Genomic DNA, 20573 nt, shown 5'->3' on the forward strand with positions numbered 1-20573 from the left:
AACTCGCATTTCTTAGGAAAAATCACTTATACCATCAATAGTGCAAATTGCAGATAGAGCTCAAATTCGAAAAAGAAAGACATATTCACGTTCCCCGGTTCAGGGAAGCCCAAAAAACAAAAACCAAAAAAACCATGAGTTTCTGGGATCTGATCTTTCCCTGTGGAGTTGGCACAGGGCATAACTCACATTTGTTAGGAAAAATCCATGAAAAGTGGAAATTGGAGATAGAGCTCAAATTCGAAAAAGAAAGACATATTCACATTCCCCGGTTCAGGGAAGCCCAGAAAACATGAGTTTCCTGGATCTGATCTGTCCCTGTGGAGTTGGCCCAGGGCATATCTCACATTTCTTAGGAAAAATCACTTATACCATCAATAGTGCAAATTGCAGATAGTGGTCAAATTCGAAAAACAAAGGCATATTCATGTTCCCCCGGGTCTCGGAAACCCAAAAAAACATGAGTTTTTGGGACCTGATCTTTCCCTTTGGAGTTGGCCCAGGGCATAACTTGCATATGTTAGGAAAAATCCCATATACCATGAAAAGTGCAAATTACAGATAGAGCTCAAATTTGAAGAACAAAGACATATTTATGTTCCACCAGTTCAGGGAAGCCCCCCCAAAAATGACTTTTTCGGATCTGATCTCTCCCTCTCGAGTTGGCCCAGGGCATAACTCGCATTTGTTAGGAAAAATCCCTTATACCATCAATCGTGCAAATTGCAGATAGAGCTCAAATTCGAAAAAGAAAGACATATTCATATTCCCCTGGGTCAGGGAAACCCAAAAAACATGAGTTTTCAGCATCTGATCTGTCCCTGTGGAGTTGCCCCAGAGCATATCTCGCATTTGTTAGGAAAAATTCCTTATACAATGAAAAGTGCAAATTGCAGATTGAACTCAAATTTGAAGAACAAACACATATTTATGTTCCCCCAGGTCTGGGAAGCCCTCCAAAAAGAGTTTTCTGGATCTGGTCTTTCCCTGTGGAGTTGGCCCAGGGCATATCTCGCATTTGTTAGGAAAAATCCCTTATACCATGAAAAGTGCAAATTGCAAATAGAGCTAAAATTCGAAAAACAAAGACATATCCATGTTCCCCCAGGTTAGGGAAACCCAAAAATACATGAGTTTCCTGGATCTGGTCTCTCCCTGTGGAGTTGGCCCAGGGCATATCTCACATTTCTTAGGAAAAATCCCTTGTACCATCAATAGTGCAAATTGCAGATAGAGGTCAAATTTGAAAAACAAAGACATATTCATGTGCCCCCTGGTCAGGGAAACAAAAAAAACATGGGTTTCTGGGATCTGATCTGTCCCTGTGGAGTTGGCACAGGGCATAACTCACATTTGTTAGGAAAAATCCATGAAAAGTGGAAATTGGAGATAGAGCTCAAATTCGAAAAAGAAAGACATATTCACGTTCCCCTGTTCAGGGAAGCCCAAAAAAATATGAGTTTTCTGGTTCGGATATGTCCCTGTGGAGTTGGCCCAGAGCATATCTCGCATATGTTAGGAACAATCCTATATACCATGAAAAGTGGAAATTGGAGATAGAGCTCAAATTCGAAAAAGAAAGACATATTCACATTCCCCGGTTCAGGGAAGCCCAAAAAACATGGGTTTCCTGGATCTGATGTGTCCCTGTGGAGTTGGCCCAGGGCATATCTCACATTTCTTAGGAAAAATCGCGTATACCATCAATAGTGCAAATTGCAGATAGAGCTGAAATTCGAAAAAGAAAGACATATTCATATTCCCCTGGGTCAGGGAAACCCAAAAAACATGAGTTTTCAGCATCTGATCTGTCCCTGTGGAGTTGCCCCAGAGCATATCTCGCAATTGTTAGGAAAAATTCCTTATACAATGAAAAGTGCAAATTGCAGATTGAACTCAAATTTGAAGAACAAACACATATTTATGTTCCCCCAGGTCTGGGAAGCCCTCCAAAAAGAGTTTTCTGGATCTGGTCTTTCCCTGTGGAGTTGGCCCAGGGCATATCTCGCATTTCTTAGGAAAAATCCCTTATACCATGAAAAGTGCAAATTGCAAATAGAGCTAAAATTCGAAAAAAAAGACATATTCATGTTCCCCCGGGTTAGGGAAACCCAAAAATACATGAGTTTCCTGGATCTGGTCTCTCCCTTTGGAGTTGGCCCAGGGCATATCTCACATTTCTTAGGAAAAATCCCTTGTACCATCAATAGTGCAAATTGCAGATAGAGGTCAAATTTGAAAAACAAAGACATATTCATGTGCACCCTGGTCAGGGAAACAAAAAAAAAACATGGGTTTCTGGGATCTGATCTGTCCCTGTGGAGTTGGCACAGGGCATAACTCACATTTGTTAGGAAAAATCCATGAAAAGTGGAAATTGGAGATAGAGCTCAAATTCGAAAAAGAAAGACATATTCACGTTCCCCGGTTCAGGGAAGCCCAAAAAAACATGAGTTTTCTGGTTCGGATATGTCCCTTTGGAGTTGGCCCAGAGCATATCTCGCATTTGTTAGGAAAAATCCCTTGTACCAACAATATTGAAAATTGCAGATAGAGGTCAAATTTGAAAAACAAAGACATATTCATGTGCCCCCTGGTCAGGGAAACGAAAAAAAAATGTGAGTTTCTGGGATCTGATCTGTCCCACAGGGTGTAACTCACATTTGTTAGGAAAAATCCATGAAAAGTGGAAATTGGAGATAGAGCTCAAATTCGAAAAAGAAAGACATATTCACATTCCCCGGTTCAGGGAAGCCCAAAAAACATGAGTTTCCTGGATCTGATCTGTCCCTGTGGAGTTGGCCCAGGGCATATCTCACATTTCTTAGGAAAAATCACTTATACCATCAATAGTGCAAATTGCATATAGTGGTCAAATTCGAAAAACAAAGACATATTCATGTTCCCCCGGGTCTCGGAAACCCAAAAAAACATGAGTTTTTGGGACCTGATCTTTCCCTTTGGAGTTGGCCCAGGGCATAACTTGCATATGTTAGGAAAAATCCCATATACCATGAAAAGTGCAAATTACAGATAGAGCTCAAATTTGAAGAACCAACACATATTTATGTTCCCGCAGGTCACGGAAACCCTCCAAAATAGAGTTTTCTGGATCTGGTCTGTCCCTTTGGAGTTGGCCCAACTCATATCTCGCATTTGTTAGGAAAAATCCATTATACCTTGAAAAGTGCACATAGGAGATAGAGCTCAAATTTGAAAAACAAACACATATTCATATTCCCCTGGGTCAGGGAAGCCCAAAAAACATGAATATTTAGGATCTGATCTGTCCCTTTGGAGATGGCCCGGGGTATAACTTTATTTTGTTAGGAAAAATTCCCTTATATGATGTAAAGTGAAAATTGGAGATAGAGCTCAAATTAAAAAAAAAGACATATTCATATTCCACTGGGTAAGGGAAACCCAAAAAAATGAGTTTCCTGGATCTGATCTGTCTTTTTGGAGTTGGCCCAGGGCATATCTCGCATTTGTTAGGAAAAATCACTTATTCCATCAATAGTGCAAATTGCTGATAGAGCTCAAATTCGAAAAAGAAAGACATATTCATATTCCCCTGGGTCAGGGAAACCCAAAAAACCCAGCATCTGATCTGTCCCTGTGGAGTTGGCCAAGAACATATGTCGCATTTGTTAGGAAAAATTCCTTATACAATCAAAAGTGCAAATTGCAGATTGAACTCAAATTCGAAAAACAAAGACATATTCATGTTCCCCCCGGTTAGGAAAACCCAAAAATACATGAGTTCTCTGGATCTTATCTGTCCCTGTGCAGTTGGCCCAGGACATATCTCGCATTTGTTTGGAAAACTCCATTATACCATGAAAAGTGAACATAGTTAGTTAGTTCAAATTCGAAATTCGAAAAACAAACACATATTCATATTCCCCTACGTCAGGGAAGCCCAAAAAACATGAATATTTAGGATCTGATCTGTCCCTTTCGACTTTGCCCAGGGTATAACTCGCATTTGTTAGGAAAAATCCATTATACCATAAAAATAGGAGACAGAGTTGAAATTCGAAAAACAAAGACAAATTCATGTTCCCCCGGGTCAGGGAAACCCAAAAAAACATGAGTTTCCTGGATCTTATCTGTCCCTGTGGAGTTGGCCAAGGGCATATCTCACATTTCTTAGGAAAAATCACTTATACCATCAATAGTGCAAATTGCAGATAGAGCTCAAATTCGAAAAAGAAAGACATATTCATATTCCCCTGGGTCAGGGAAGCCCAAACAAACATGAATATTTAGGATCTGATCTGTCCCTTTGGAGTTGGCCCAGGGTATAACTCGCATTTGTTAGGAAAAATCCCATATACCAGGAAAAGTGCACATAAGAGATAGAGCTCAAATTCAAAAAACAAAGACATATTCATATTCCCCCGGTTCAGGGAAGCCCAAAAAAACATGAATTCTCCAGATCTGATCTGTTCCTGTGGAGTTAGCTGAGGGCATGTCTCGCATTTGTTAGGAAAAAACATGAGTTTTCGGGACCTGATCTGTACCAAATAGAGCTCAAACTTGAAGAACAAACACATATTCAAAAAACAGAGATATATTCATGTTCCGTCGGGTCAGGGAAACCCAAAAACACATGAGTTTTCTGGATCTTATCTGTCCCTGTGCAGTTGGCCCATGGCATATCTCGCATTTGTTAGGAAAAATCCCATATACTATGAAAAGTGCAAATTGCAGATAGAGCTCAAATTTGAAGAACAAAGACATATTTATGTTCCACCAGTTCAGGGAAGCCCCCCCAAAAATGACTTTTTCGGATCTGATCTCTCCCTGTCGAGTTGGCCCAGGGCATAACTCGCATTTGTTAGGAAAAATCCCTTATACCATCAATCGTGCAAATTGCAGATAGAGCTCAAATTCGAAAAAGAAAGACATATTCATATTCCCCTGGGTCAGGGAAACCCAAAAATACATGAGTTTCCTGGATCTGGTCTCTCCCTTTGGAGTTGGCCCAGGGCATATCTCACATTTCTTAGGAAAAATCCCTTGTACCATCAATAGTGCAAATTGCAGATAGAGGTCAAATTTGAAAAACAAAGACATATTCATGTGCACCCTGGTCAGGGAAACAAAAAAAAAACATGGGTTTCTGGGATCTGATCTGTCCCTGTGGAGTTGGCCAAGGGCATATCTCACATTTCTTAGGAAAAATCACTTATACCATCAATAGTGCAAATTGCAGATAGAGCTCAAATTCAAAAAAGAAAGACATATTCATGCTCCCCTAGGTCGAGGAAAAAAAAAACACATTAGTTTCCTTGATCTGATCTGTTCCTCTGGAGTTGGCCCAGGGCATATCTCACATTTCTTAGGAAAAATCCCTTATACCATCAATATTGCAAATTGCAGATAGAGGTCAAATTCGTAAAAGAAAGACATATTCACGTTCCCCGGTTCAGGGAAGCCCAAAAAACATGAGTTTTATGGTTCGGATATGTCCCTGTGGAGTTGGCCCAGAGCATAACTTGCATATGTTAGGAAAAATCCCATATACCATGAAAAGTGCAAATTACAGATAGAGCTCAAATTTGAAGAAGAAACACATATATATGTTCCCGCAGGTCACGGAACCCCTCCAAAATAGAGTTTTCTGGATCTGGTCTCTCCCTTTGGGGTTGGCCCAACTCATATCTCGCATTTGTTAGGAAAAATCCATTATACCTTGAAAAGTGCACATAGGAGATAGAGCTCAAATTCGAAAAACAAACACATATTCATATTCCCCTACGTCAGGGAAGCCCAAAAAACATGAATATTTAGGATCTGATGTGTCCCTTTCGACTTGGCCCAGGGTATAACTCGCATTTGTTAGGAAAAATCCATTATACCATCAATATTGAAAATTGCAGATAGAGGTCAAATTCGAAAAACAAAGACATATTCATGTTCGGGACATGATCTTTCCCTGTGCAGTTGGCGCATGGCATATCTTTGTTAGGAAAAATCCCATATTTGATGAAAAGTGAAAATTGGAGATAGAGCTCAAATTTAAAAAAAAAGACATATTCCTATTCCCCTGGGTCAGGGAAGCCCAAAAAACATGAGTTTCCTGGATCTTATCTGTCCCTGTGGAGTTGGCCAAGGGCATATCTCACATTTCTTAGGAAAAATCACTTATACCATCAATAGTGCAAATTGCAGATAGAGCTCAAATTCGAAAAAGAAAGACATATTCATATTCCCCTGGGTCAGGGAAACCCAAAAAACATGAGTTTTCGGCATCTGATCTATCCCTGTGGAGTTGGCCTAGAGCATATCTCGCATTTGTTAGGAAAAATCCCTTGTACCAACAATATTGAAAATTGCAGATAGAGGTCAAATTTGAAAAACAAAGACATATTCATGTGCCCCCTGGTCAGGGAAACGAAAAAAAATGTGAGTTTCTGGGATCTGATCTGTCCCACAGGGTGTAACTCACATTTGTTAGGAAAAATCCATGAAAAGTGGAAATTGCAGATAGAGCTCAAATTCGAAAAACAAGCACATATTCATGTTCCCCTGGGTCAAGGAAGCCAGAAAAACTTGAGTTTTTGGGATCTGATCTTTCCCTTTGGAGTGGGCCCAGGGCATAACTCGCATTTCTTAGGAAAAATCACTTATACCATCAATAGTGCAAATTGCAGATAGAGCTCAAATTCGAAAAAGAAAGACATATTCATGTTCCCCGGTTCAGGGAAGCCCAAAAAACAAAAACCAAAAAAACCATGAGTTTCTGGGATCTGATCTTTCCCTGTGGAGTTGGCACAGGGCATAACTCACATTTCTTAGGAAAAATCCATGAAAAGTGGAAATTGGAGATAGAGCTCAAATTCAAAAAAGAAAGACATATTCACATTCCCCGGTTCAGGGAAGCCCAAAAAACATGAGTTTCCTGGATCTGATCTGTCCCTGTGGAGTTGGCCCAGGGCATATCTCACATTTCTTAGGAAAAATCACGTATACCATCAATAGTGCAAATTGCAGATAGAGCTCAAATTCGAAAAAGAAAGACATATTCATATTCTCCTGGGTCAGGGAAACCCAAAAAACATGAGTTTTCAGCATCTGATCTGTCCCTGTGGAGTTGGCCTAGAGCATATCTCGCATTTGTTAGGAAAAATCCCTTGTACCAACAATATTGAAAATTGCAGATAGAGGTCAAATTCGAAAAACAAAGGCATATTCATGTTCCCCCGGGTCTCGGAAACCCAGAAAAACATGCGTTTTTGGGACCTGATCTTTCCCTTTGGAGTTGGCCCAGGGCATAACTTGCATATGTTAGGAAAAATCCCATATACCATGAAAAGTGCAAATTACAGATAGAGCTCAAATTTGAAGAAGAAACACATATTTATGTTCCCGCAGGTCACGGAAACCCTCCAAAATAGAGTTTTCTGGATCTGGTCTGTCCCTTTGGAGTTGGCCCAACTCATATCTCGCATTTGTTAGGAAAAATCCATTATACCTTGAAAAGTGCACATAGGAGATAGAGCTCAAATTTGAAAAACAAACACATATTCATATTCCCCTGGGTCAGGGAAGCCCAAAAAACATGAATATTTAGGATCTGATCTGTCCCTTTGGAGATGGCCCGGGGTATAACTTTATTTTGTTAGGAAAAATTCCCTTATATGATGTAAAGTGAAAATTGGAGATAGAGCTCAAATTAAAAAAAAAGACATATTCATATTCCACTGGGTAAGGGAAACCCAAAAAAAATGAGTTTCCTGGATCTGATCTGTCTTTTTGGAGTTGGCCCAGGGCATATCTCACATTTCTTAGGAAAAATCACGTATACCATCAATAGTGCAAATTGCTGATAGAGCTCAAATTCGAAAAAGAAAGACATATTCATATTCCCCTGGGTCAGGGAAACCCAAAAAACCCAGCATCTGATCTGTCCCTGTGGAGTTGTCCAAGAACATATGTCGCATTTGTTAGGAAAAATTCCTAATACAATCAAAAGTGCAAATTGCAGATTGAACTCAAATTCGAAAAACAAAGACATATTCATGTTCCCCCCGGTTAGGGAAACCCAAAAATACATGAGTTTTCTGGATCTTATCTGTCCCTGTGCAGTTGGCCCAGGACATATCTCGCATTTGTTTGGAAAACTCCATTATACCATGAAAAGTGAACATAGTTAGTTAGTTCAAATTCGAAATTCGAAAAACAAACACATATTCATATTCCCCTACGTCAGGGAAGCCCAAAAAACATGAATATTTAGGATCTGATCTGTCCCTTTCGACTTTGCCCAGGGTATAACTCGCATTTGTTAGGAAAAAGCCATTATACCATAAAAATAGGAGACAGAGTTGAAATTCGAAAAACAAAGACAAATTCATGTTCCCCCGGGTCAGGGAAACCCAAAAAAACATGAGTTTCCTGGATCTTATCTGTCCCTGTGGAGTTGGCCAAGGGCATATCTCACATTTCTTAGGAAAAATCACTTATACCATCAATAGTGCAAATTGCAGATAGAGCTCAAATTCGAAAAAGAAAGACATATTCATATTCCCCTGGGTCAGGGAAGCCCAAACAAACATGAATATTTAGGATCTGATCTGTCCCTTTGGAGTTGGCCCAGGGTATAACTCGCATTTGTTAGGAAAAATCCCATATACCAGGAAAAGTGCACATAAGAGATAGAGCTCAAATTCAAAAAACAAAGACATATTCATATTCCCCCGTTTCAGGGAAGCCCAAAAAAACATGAATTCTCCAGATCTGATCTGTCCCTGTGGAGTTAGCTGAGGGCATGTCTCGCATTTTTTAGGAAAAAACATGAGTTTTCGGGACCTGATCTGTACCAAATAGAGCTCAAACTTGAAGAACAAACACATATTCAAAAAACAGAGATATATTCATGTTCCGTCGGGTCAGGGAAACCCAAAAACACATGAGTTTTCTGGATCTTATCTGTCCCTGTGCAGTTGGCCCATGGCATATCTCGCATTTGTTAGGAAAAATCCCATATACTATGAAAAGTGCAAATTGCAGATAGAGCTCAAATTTGAAGAACAAAGACATATTTATGTTCCACCAGTTCAGGGAAGCCCCCCCAAAAATGACTTTTTCGGATCTGATCTCTCCCTGTCGAGTTGGCCCAGGGCATATCTCACATTTCTTAGGAAAAATCCCTTGTACCATCAATAGTGCAAATTGCAGATAGAGGTCAAATTTGAAAAACAAAGACATATTCATGTGCCCCCTGGTCAGGGAAACAAAAAAAACATGGGTTTCTGGGATCTGATCTGTCCCTGTGGAGTTGGCACAGGGCATAACTCACATTTGTTAGGAAAAATCCATGAAAAGTGGAAATTGGAGATAGAGCTCAAATTCGAAAAAGAAAGACATATTCACGTTCCCCTGTTCAGGGAAGCCCAAAAAAATATGAGTTTTCTGGTTCGGATATGTCCCTGTGGAGTTGGCCCAGAGCATATCTCGCATATGTTAGGAACAATCCTATATACCATGAAAAGTGGAAATTGGAGATAGAGCTCAAATTCGAAAAAGAAAGACATATTCACATTCCCCGGTTCAGGGAAGCCCAAAAAACATGGGTTTCCTGGATCTGATGTGTCCCTGTGGAGTTGGCCCAGAGCATATCTCGCATTTGTTAGGAAAAATCCCTTGTACCAACAATATTGAAAATTGCAGATAGAGGTCAAATTTGAAAAACAAAGACATATTCATGTGCCCCCTGGTCAGGGAAACGAAAAAAAAATGTGAGTTTCTGGGATCTGATCTGTCCCACAGGGTGTAACTCACATTTCTTAGGAAAAATCCATGAAAAGTGGAAATTGCAGATAGAGCTCAAATTCGAAAAACAAGCACATATTCATGTTCCCCTGGGTCAAGGAAGCCAGAAAAACTTGAGTTTTTGGGATCTGATCTTTCCCTTTGGAGTGGGCCCAGGGCATAACTCGCATTTCTTAGGAAAAATCACTTATACCATCAATAGTGCAAATTGCAGATAGAGCTCAAATTCGAAAAAGAAAGACATATTCACGTTCCCCGGTTCAGGGAAGCCCAAAAAACAAAAACCAAAAAAACCATGAGTTTCTGGGATCTGATCTTTCCCTGTGGAGTTGGCACAGGGCATAACTCACATTTGTTAGGAAAAATCCATGAAAAGTGGAAATTGGAGATAGAGCTCAAATTCGAAAAAGAAAGACATATTCACATTCCCCGGTTCAGGGAAGCCCAGAAAACATGAGTTTCCTGGATCTGATCTGTCCCTGTGGAGTTGGCCCAGGGCATATCTCACATTTCTTAGGAAAAATCCCTTATACCATCAATAGTGCAAATTGCAGATAGTGGTCAAATTCGAAAAACAAAGGCATATTCATGTTCCCCCGGGTCTCGGAAACCCAAAAAAACATGAGTTTTTGGGACCTGATCTTTCCCTTTGGAGTTGGCCCAGGGCATATCTCGCATTTGTTAGGAAAAATTCCTTATACAATGAAAAGTGCAAATTGCAGATTGAACTCAAATTTGAAGAACAAACACATATTTATGTTCCCCCAGGTCTGGGAAGCCCTCCAAAAAGAGTTTTCTGGATCTGGTCTTTCCCTGTGGAGTTGGCCCAGGGCATATCTCACATTTCTTAGGAAAAATCCCTTGTACCATCAATAGTGCAAATTGCAGATAGAGGTCAAATTTGAAAAACAAAGACATATTCATGTGCACCCTGGTCAGGGAAACAAAAAAAAAACATGGGTTTCTGGGATCTGATCTGTCCCTGTGGAGTTGGCACAGGGCATAACTCACATTTGTTAGGAAAAATCCATGAAAAGTGGAAATTGGAGATAGAGCTCAAATTCGAAAAAGAAAGACATATTCACGTTCCCCTGTTCAGGGAAGCCCAAAAAAATATGAGTTTTCTGGTTCGGATATGTCCCTGTGGAGTTGGCCCAGAGCATATCTCGCATATGTTAGGAACAATCCTATATACCATGAAAAGTGGAAATTGGAGATAGAGCTCAAATTCGAAAAAGAAAGACATATTCACATTCCCCGGTTCAGGGAAGCCCAAAAAACATGGGTTTCCTGGATCTGATGTGTCCCTGTGGAGTTGGCCCAGGGCATATCTCACATTTCTTAGGAAAAATCGCGTATACCATCAATAGTGCAAATTGCAGATAGAGCTGAAATTCGAAAAAGAAAGACATATTCATATTCCCCTGGGTCAGGGAAACCCAAAAAACATGAGTTTTCAGCATCTGATCTGTCCCTGTGGAGTTGCCCCAGAGCATATCTCGCAATTGTTAGGAAAAATTCCTTATACAATGAAAAGTGCAAATTGCAGATTGAACTCAAATTTGAAGAACAAACACATATTTATGTTCCCCCAGGTCTGGGAAGCCCTCCAAAAAGAGTTTTCTGGATCTGGTCTTTCCCTGTGGAGTTGGCCCAGGGCATATCTCGCATTTCTTAGGAAAAATCCCTTATACCATGAAAAGTGCAAATTGCGGGGGGGCGGAGCCAACTGTCAGAGCGGGCGGCTGTGTGAACGGAGCTCTCTCCTCGCACAACCTCTCACCCAGTGTTCGCGGGGGCTTTTCGGAGCTTCAGGAGGTCCTGTAGGGACATCCGAAGTTGCAGGCAGCCCGGAGAACCTTCATGAGCGGCAGTTCGTGTTGAAGATCCGGAGAAAGTCTGATGCGAGCGAACCGGGGAGAAGGAGGCCAGTAATGGCCGACATGAAGATCTGACAGAGGGACGGAGCTAGCACGTAAGCAGCGGGACAACGGTAGAGCGGAGCTGACGGAGAGTGTATCCGAATATTAAATAGGAAGCGCTTGTGAAAGAGGTACTGGTTCGAAGTGGGAGCCTCACGGAGAGGGAATAAGCGGCGATAGAAGTCTTGAGGGAGGCGTTTGGCAAAAACAGCAAGGGAAAGAAAGCCGAAGACTATATGACTGTATTCTAGCTGGAAAAAAGCTACAACAAGTCAAAGTCTGAGCTTTGGAGCCTTAGAGACTGAACTCTGGATTGTCGGGCGTGGAAAGCGATCAGCTTGGTCTAGTCTGGTCTATCCTGGTAAATTTTGAATTTGTGAACTTTTGAAACTTTTGAAATTCTACTCTACTTGTCACGGGCGGCCATTTGATATAGCAATTTAGTAACTGGAGGTTTGTTTAGTGGGACACCTACTGGTCTTTGACAGCAGAGGAAGACGGAAAAGGTGCCAATTTCTGCGCCGGAAACGGGGGGGGGGAAGAAGAAGAACGTGACTTTGATTATATTCATACTATAGAATTTTATTATATAAATTGCTTAGTTGGTAATAAGTATCTGGTGGTAACTGTTTTATATATCTTTTGTCATAGAGTTAAAAGGTTTATATAAGACTCAGGGTATTATACATTGATAAAACGCTGTTAAAATTGGGGAAACATGACAAGTATCTCGGGAGCAACTAAGCCTAGCGCTGGCAAAAAGGCAGCAGCACAGGGACAGGGGATGGCCTCAAGTCCCTCCAATCAGAAATCTATAGAGGATATGCTGCAAAGGGAAAGATCTAACTCGAATTCCTTTAAAGATTTACATGCCCTTTTGCAAAACCTACACGAGGCAATGGCCAAAAACCACGAGGAGATGAAGAGAGAAATAGGCCAAATAAGAAACGACACTGGTGAATTAAAGGGGAAAATCCAAGCGATAGATGATAAATTTGAAGGGATTCAACAGCAATTAGTCAAAAATGAACAAAGACTTCAAGATATGGAAGCTAGAATGGAAAAAGAGGAAAAGAGAGTAGATGATTTAAATGAAACACTCCTTCAGGCTAATAAGGAATTAGAAACAACAGTCATTTTTCTGGAAGCAGAAAAGGCTGCTCATTATCTACGCTTCCAGAACGTTCAAGAAAAAAGAGGGGAAGATCTGTTGGTCATGATGGCAGAACTGATGGCAAAGGCACTCGGTGTAGGGAAGGAGGAAATGCTGGCGGAAATTGATGAAACATACAGGGTCCAAACTAATTATGCGAGAAGGCACAACCTCCCAAAAGAAGTACATGTAAGGTTAGTTAAAAAATCAATTCGGGATGAGCTTCTGCATAGATCTAGAGAGGAACCATTAGAATTTCGGGGCCAACCAATCACCATCCTTAAACAGATACCTAAAAGGATGAGGGATCTGAGACGCGGCTATCAATTCTTAACATCCAAACTAATAAGAGAAAATGTAAACTTTAGATGGCTAACTCCAGAGGGTATTCTTGTTACGTGGCAGGATAGAAGGCATAGACTGGACACGATAGAGAAGGCAGAAGATTTTTACAAACGCCACTTCCATAGCCAAGAGGAAGTAGATTTAGAAGATCAAGATGGAAGGGAGGTAAGAGAAAGAGATACAATACGTGTGGCAATGGATGGGAAGATCTTAGCTACAGAGGATAGAAGGAACAAATCCGGTGAGTTAACAGAGAAACATGGAACTAGAGACAAGGAAGAGAGAGAGCCCCGAATCACGAGATCCACAAAAACCAGAAATAAGTAAGATGAAGGGAGGTGAGTGTAGTATTATGTCTGTGAATATTAATGGATTGAATTCGCCAGTGAAAAGGCGGAAATTTTTTAATAGGCTTATTCACCAACAATTGGATATCGTGGCAATACAAGAAGTCCATATAAAGGAACAACAAAAATATTTGTTAGTACAACCAAGAATAGGGAACCTATTCGTTTCCTTAGACCGACACAAGAAAAAGAGAGGAGTGGCACTATATGTAAACCCAAAATTGACTGCAAAACTAATTTATAACGATAAAGAGGGTAGAATACTGATAGTCGAGGTTATAATAAATCACAGGAAGGTCATGATGGTAGAGATATATGCCCCAAACCATAACCAAGAACAATTTTTCAAAACACTTCACAATAAGATATGTAGCATTGATTATGAGGAGATTTGTTTAATAGGAGATTTTAATGCTATCCTAGATATAAATTTGGATTATATGGGAAAGACGCTTAGGAAAAAGAAGAGAAGAACTCTACCGAGATCTTTTCTTAACTTGGCTGAGGAACTAAATATCCAAGATGTCTGGAGGGAAAGAAATCGTAAGGCTAGACAATATACATATTACTCCAACCGACATAACTCATGGTCTAGAATAGACATGGTGTGGATGACGAAAGAAATTAGTTCAGAAATAGATGAGGTACATATAGCGACAGGTACCTGGGCAGATCACAATCCTATTAAACTTATCTGGAAAGGTTCCAAAAAAATATCCAGATGGACGCTTCAAAGAGTAATTTTAAAAGAAGACGAATTCAAATCTAAGATGGAGAGAGAACTAAGTTTTTTCTTTAAGGAAAATAAAGCTATAGACACCTCAGTACAAAACAATTGGGATACAGCTAAGGCTGTGATGAGAGGTATATAAAAATAAGGGGAAAAGACAACAACGGGAAAGATTAGAAGAGGAATATAAGAGCTTAGAAGTTACACTCCAACAAGATCCACAAAAAGAGAATATCAAGCAATCTATGGATCTGATTAAACACAAACTTAACATTCTAGACAAAGAGAAATTGGCACAACAATTGAGAAACACGAAACAAAATTTTTTTGAAAATGCAAATAAACCGGGCCGGTGGCTCGCATACAAATTGGGAAAACAAAAGGGGAAAAACTGGATTCACGAACTACGAGATGAGGAAGGGAGAATATTCCACCAGGAGGAAAAAAAAAAAATTATAGCCCAGGAATTTTATGAACGTTTATATAAAGAAGATAGCCAGGCAAGTGTGGAGAAAATGGAGGAATATTTTCAAAGAGCCAAACTACCTAAGGTCACAGAAGATACCAGAAATATGTTAAACGAGGAAATTCGACTATCTGAGGTGATAAAAGCTATTAATGCACAAAAGAATAATAAAGCATCGGGACCCGACGGTCTTCCATCAGAGATTTATAAAGAATTACAAAATATCCTAGCTCAACCCCTAGTGGAGGTATTTAACGCAGTATTAGAAGGCGCAAGGACGCCTAAATCTTGGCTAGAGGCAAACATAACCCTTATTCCGAAAGATAACACAGACCATACATTAATCCAAAATTACAGACCCATATCACTTCTTAACTCGGACTACAAGATATTTACATCAATTATAGCGGAACGATTGAAACGATTTCTGAATGATTTCATACACGCAGATCAAAATGGTTTTCTCGCTAAGAGACACACTAAGCACAACATTAGAATAATATTAGATACATTGGAGTACTATGAATTACATAGCGAACAACAGATGGCATTACTTTTCTTAGACGCCCAAAAGGCATTTGACAATGTTAAATGGTCTTTTTTGTGCCAACAGCTTAGCTTTATGAATATGGGTGAAAAATTTATAAATATAATTAGGGCAATTTATGACAATCAGGAAGCAAAAATAATTATTAATGGGGAAGCATCTAGCAAGTTTCAAATTCAAAAGGGAACACGGCAAGGCTGCCCCTTATCACCGTTGCTGTTTATATTGACTCTTGAAGTATTAACGAGAACTATAAGAAACGACCCAAAGATAAAAGGATTAACCATTAAAAAGGAAACCTTTAAATTGCAAGCTTTCGCGGACGATCTAGTTTTTATTATGGAGGATCCATGTCAGACGGGACCAAAGCTATTGGAAGAATTATCTAAATATGGTGAGGTTGCCGGACTGCGAATAAATAGAAATAAGACCAAGATGATTGTTAAAAATATGACCAATAAACAAAAAGGTAATCTGGCCGAAATCACGGATATAGAAATAGTCAAGAAAATAAAATATTTAGGGATTAACATTACGGCTAGATGCACTTCACTCAAAAAGGATAATTATGATAGGGTAGTGAATCAAATAAAAGGTGACCTGGAAAGATGGGGAAACCTAAAACTCTCATTATTGGGAAGAATCGCTGTCATTAAGATGAATATTCTGCCTAAAATCCTGTTTCTGTTTCAGAATATCCCAATTCAACTCGACTCTAAATTTTTTCGAAATTTGGATAAATTATCACTAAATTTTATTTGGCAGGGGAAAAAACCAAGAATTAAATTGAAATATTTACAAGACACGAAGGAAAATGGGGGTTTTGGATTGCCAGACTGGGAATTATATTACCACGCCGCGGCCCTGAGCTGGATTAGAGAATGGGTAATCTTGAGAAATAGAAGACTATTAACTTTAGAGGGTCACGATTTGCAATATGGCTGGCATGCTTTCCTATGGACGGAGAAACAAGGTCTTTTCTCGCATTTTCAAAGACACCGGATCAGGCAAGCGCTACTCAATACTTGGAAAAAAATTAGATCTCACAATTACACCAAAATACCGGTCTGGCTATCCACCCTTGAAGCGATAGTTTACCCAAATCTGTTTGATTTGGGTAACATAATCTCATACAAGGATATTCTGAATGAGGAGGGGGAATTGAAACTTAGGAATGAACTAGAATTACAAGGTATAAAACTCGATTGGTGGGCCTACTTACAAATCCAATCGAGATTTAGGAAGGATAAAAATGAATGGGGGATATATACCTCTGAAACAGCATTGGACAAAATATTATTGGGACCGGACTCTAAACAAATAAGGAATTTTTATAAATTACTTTTGGGATATAAGCTGTTTGAAGAGCAAGTGAAAGACCCCATGTTGATCTGGGCTAACAATTTAGGACATAACATCGACCTAGATACTTGGCAAACAATTTGGGATAGGAATAAAAGGATAACACTGGCCTCATCGTATAAAGAAAATTTATTTAAAATGTTTTACCGATGGCATCTCCCCCCAGCCCGCTTAGCAAAAATGTACACAACAGTATCTCCCAAATGTTGGAAGTGTTCTGAAGAGATAGGCACATACTTCCACACGTGGTGGTCTTGCAGTAAAACACAAAAATTTTGGAGAATGATTTGGATTTGGCTGAAAGAAATATTGAAACAAGATCTGGAGTTTAGTCCAGAACTTTTCTTGTTGGGAATCACGAAAGAGAAATATCCTAAAGATGTGCTATACTTAACGATCCATATTATCACAGCAGCTAGAATATCATTTGCGCAAAAATGGAAAAAGAATGAGATCCCAGGACAAAAAGAGGTTATTAGGAAAATTTGGGATTGCGCTGAAATGGACAGATTAACTTTGGAATTAAAGAATAAAGATCAATCAGACTATTATAGAATTTGGAACAAATTGTATCTTTGGATGGATAAAAAGAAAGGTCTCTATTAGGTTTTACAGACTAGCTCACTGTTTTAAATATTGTGGTATTTCACCGATTTGTAATCTAAGTGTATTTAAGTGTATTTTTGATGTACATATATACATGTATATATATATATATTTAAACATTGTAGACAAAAAGGTTTGTCAGCTCGCTGGTACTGTGTCCAATGTTTTTAAATAATAAATTTAATAATTAAAAAAAAAAAAAAAAGAAAAGTGCAAATTGCAAATAGAGCTAAAATTTGAAAAAAAAGACATATTCATGTTCCCCCGGGTTAGGGAAACCCAAAAATACATGAGTTTCCTGGATCTGGTCTCTCCCTTTGGAGTTGGCCCAGGGCATATCTCACATTTCTTAGGAAAAATCCCTTGTACCATCAATAGTGCAAATTGCAGATAGAGGTCAAATTTGAAAAACAAAGACATATTCATGTGCACCCTGGTCAGGGAAACAAAAAAAAAACATGGGTTTCTGGGATCTGATCTGTCCCTGTGGAGTTGGCACAGGGCATAACTCACATTTGTTAGGAAAAATCCATGAAAAGTGGAAATTGGAGATAGAGCTCAAATTCGAAAAAGAAAGACATATTCACGTTCCCCGGTTCAGGGAAGCCCAAAAAAACATGAGTTTTCTGGTTCGGATATGTCCCTTTGGAGTTGGCCCAGAGCATATCTCGCATTTGTTAGGAAAAATCCCTTGTACCAACAATATTGAAAATTGCAGATAGAGGTCAAATTTGAAAAACAAAGACATATTCATGTGCCCCCTGGTCAGGGAAACGAAAAAAAAATGTGAGTTTCTGGGATCTGATCTGTCCCACAGGGTGTAACTCACATTTCTTAGGAAAAATCCATGAAAAGTGGAAATTGCAGATAGAGCTCAAATTCGAAAAACAAGCACATATTCATGTTCCCCTGGGTCAAGGAAGCCAGAAAAACTTGAGTTTTTGGGATCTGATCTTTCCCTTTGGAGTGGGCCCAGGGCATAACTCGCATTTCTTAGGAAAAATCACTTATACCATCAATAGTGCAAATTGCAGATAGAGCTCAAATTCGAAAAAGAAAGACATATTCACGTTCCCCGGTTCAGGGAAGCCCAAAAAACAAAAACCAAAAAAACCATAAGTTTCTGGGATCTGATCTTTCCCTGTGGAGTTGGCACAGGGCATAACTCACATTTGTTAGGAAAAATCCATGAAAAGTGGAAATTGGAGATAGAGCTCAAATTCGAAAAAGAAAGACATATTCACATTCCCCGGTTCAGGGAAGCCCAAAAAACATGAGTTTCCTGGATCTGATCTGTCCCTGTGGAGTTGGCCCAGGGCATATCTCACATTTCTTAGGAAAAATCCCTTATACCATCAATAGTGCAAATTGCATATAGTGGTCAAATTCGAAAAACAAAGACATATTCATGTTCCCCCGGGTCTCGGAAACCCAAAAAAACATGAGTTTTTGGGACCTGATCTTTCCCTTTGGAGTTGGCCCAGGGCATAACTTGCATATGTTAGGAAAAATCCCATATACCATGAAAAGTGCAAATTACAGATAGAGCTCAAATTTGAAGAACCAACACATATTTATGTTCCCGCAGGTCACGGAAACCCTCCAAAATAGAGTTTTCTGGATCTGGTCTGTCCCTTTGGAGTTGGCCCAACTCATATCTCGCATTTGTTAGGAAAAATCCATTATACCTTGAAAAGTGCACATAGGAGATAGAGCTCAAATTTGAAAAACAAACACATATTCATATTCCCCTGGGTCAGGGAAGCCCAAAAAACATGAATATTTAGGATCTGATCTGTCCCTTTGGAGATGGCCCGGGGTATAACTTTATTTTGTTAGGAAAAATTCCCTTATATGATGTAAAGTGAAAATTGGAGATAGAGCTCAAATTAAAAAAAAAGACATATTCATATTCCACTGGGTAAGGGAAACCCAAAAAAATGAGTTTCCTGGATCTGATCTGTCTTTTTGGAGTTGGCCCAGGGCATATCTCGCATTTGTTAGGAAAAATCACTTATTCCATCAATAGTGCAAATTGCTGATAGAGCTCAAATTCGAAAAAGAAAGACATATTCATATTCCCCTGGGTCAGGGAAACCCAAAAAACCCAGCATCTGATCTGTCCCTGTGGAGTTGGCCAAGAACATATGTCGCATTTGTTAGGAAAAATTCCTTATACAATCAAAAGTGCAAATTGCAGATTGAACTCAAATTCGAAAAACAAAGACATATTCATGTTCCCCCCGGTTAGGAAAACCCAAAAATACATGAGTTCTCTGGATCTTATCTGTCCCTGTGCAGTTGGCCCAGGACATATCTCGCATTTGTTTGGAAAACTCCATTATACCATGAAAAGTGAACATAGTTAGTTAGTTCAAATTCGAAATTCGAAAAACAAACACATATTCATATTCCCCTACGTCAGGGAAGCCCAAAAAACATGAATATTTAGGATCTGATCTGTCCCTTTCGACTTTGCCCAGGGTATAACTCGCATTTGTTAGGAAAAATCCATTATACCATAAAAATAGGAGACAGAGTTGAAATTCGAAAAACAAAGACAAATTCATGTTCCCCCGGGTCAGGGAAACCCAAAAAAACATGAGTTTCCTGGATCTTATCTGTCCCTGTGGAGTTGGCCAAGGGCATATCTCACATTTCTTAGGAAAAATCACTTATACCATCAATAGTGCAAATTGCAGATAGAGCTCAAATTCGAAAAAGAAAGACATATTCATATTCCCCTGGGTCAGGGAAGCCCAAACAAACATGAATATTTAGGATCTGATCTGTCCCTTTGGAGTTGGCCCAGGGTATAACTCGCATTTGTTAGGAAAAATCCCATATACCAGGAAAAGTGCACATAAGAGATAGAGCTCAAATTCAAAAAACAAAGACATATTCATATTCCCCCGGTTCAGGGAAGCCCAAAAAAACATGAATTCTCCAGATCTGATCTGTCCCTGTGGAGTTAGCTGAGGGCATGTCTCGCATTTGTTAGGAAAAAACATGAGTTTTCGGGACCTGATCTGTACCAAATAGAGCTCAAACTTGAAGAACAAACACATATTCAAAAAACAGAGATATATTCATGTTCCGTCGGGTCAGGGAAACCCAAAAACACATGAGTTTTCTGGATCTTATCTGTCCCTGTGCAGTTGGCCCATGGCATATCTCGCATTTGTTAGGAAAAATCCCATATACTATGAAAAGTGCAAATTGCAGATAGAGCTCAAATTTGAAGAACAAAGACATATTTATGTTCCACCAGTTCAGGGAAGCCCCCCCAAAAATGACTTTTTCGGATCTGAT

The sequence above is a fragment of the Vipera ursinii genome (assembly GCF_947247035.1).
Source record: "Vipera ursinii genome assembly, chromosome: W".
NCBI lineage: Eukaryota > Metazoa > Chordata > Lepidosauria > Squamata > Viperidae > Vipera > Vipera ursinii.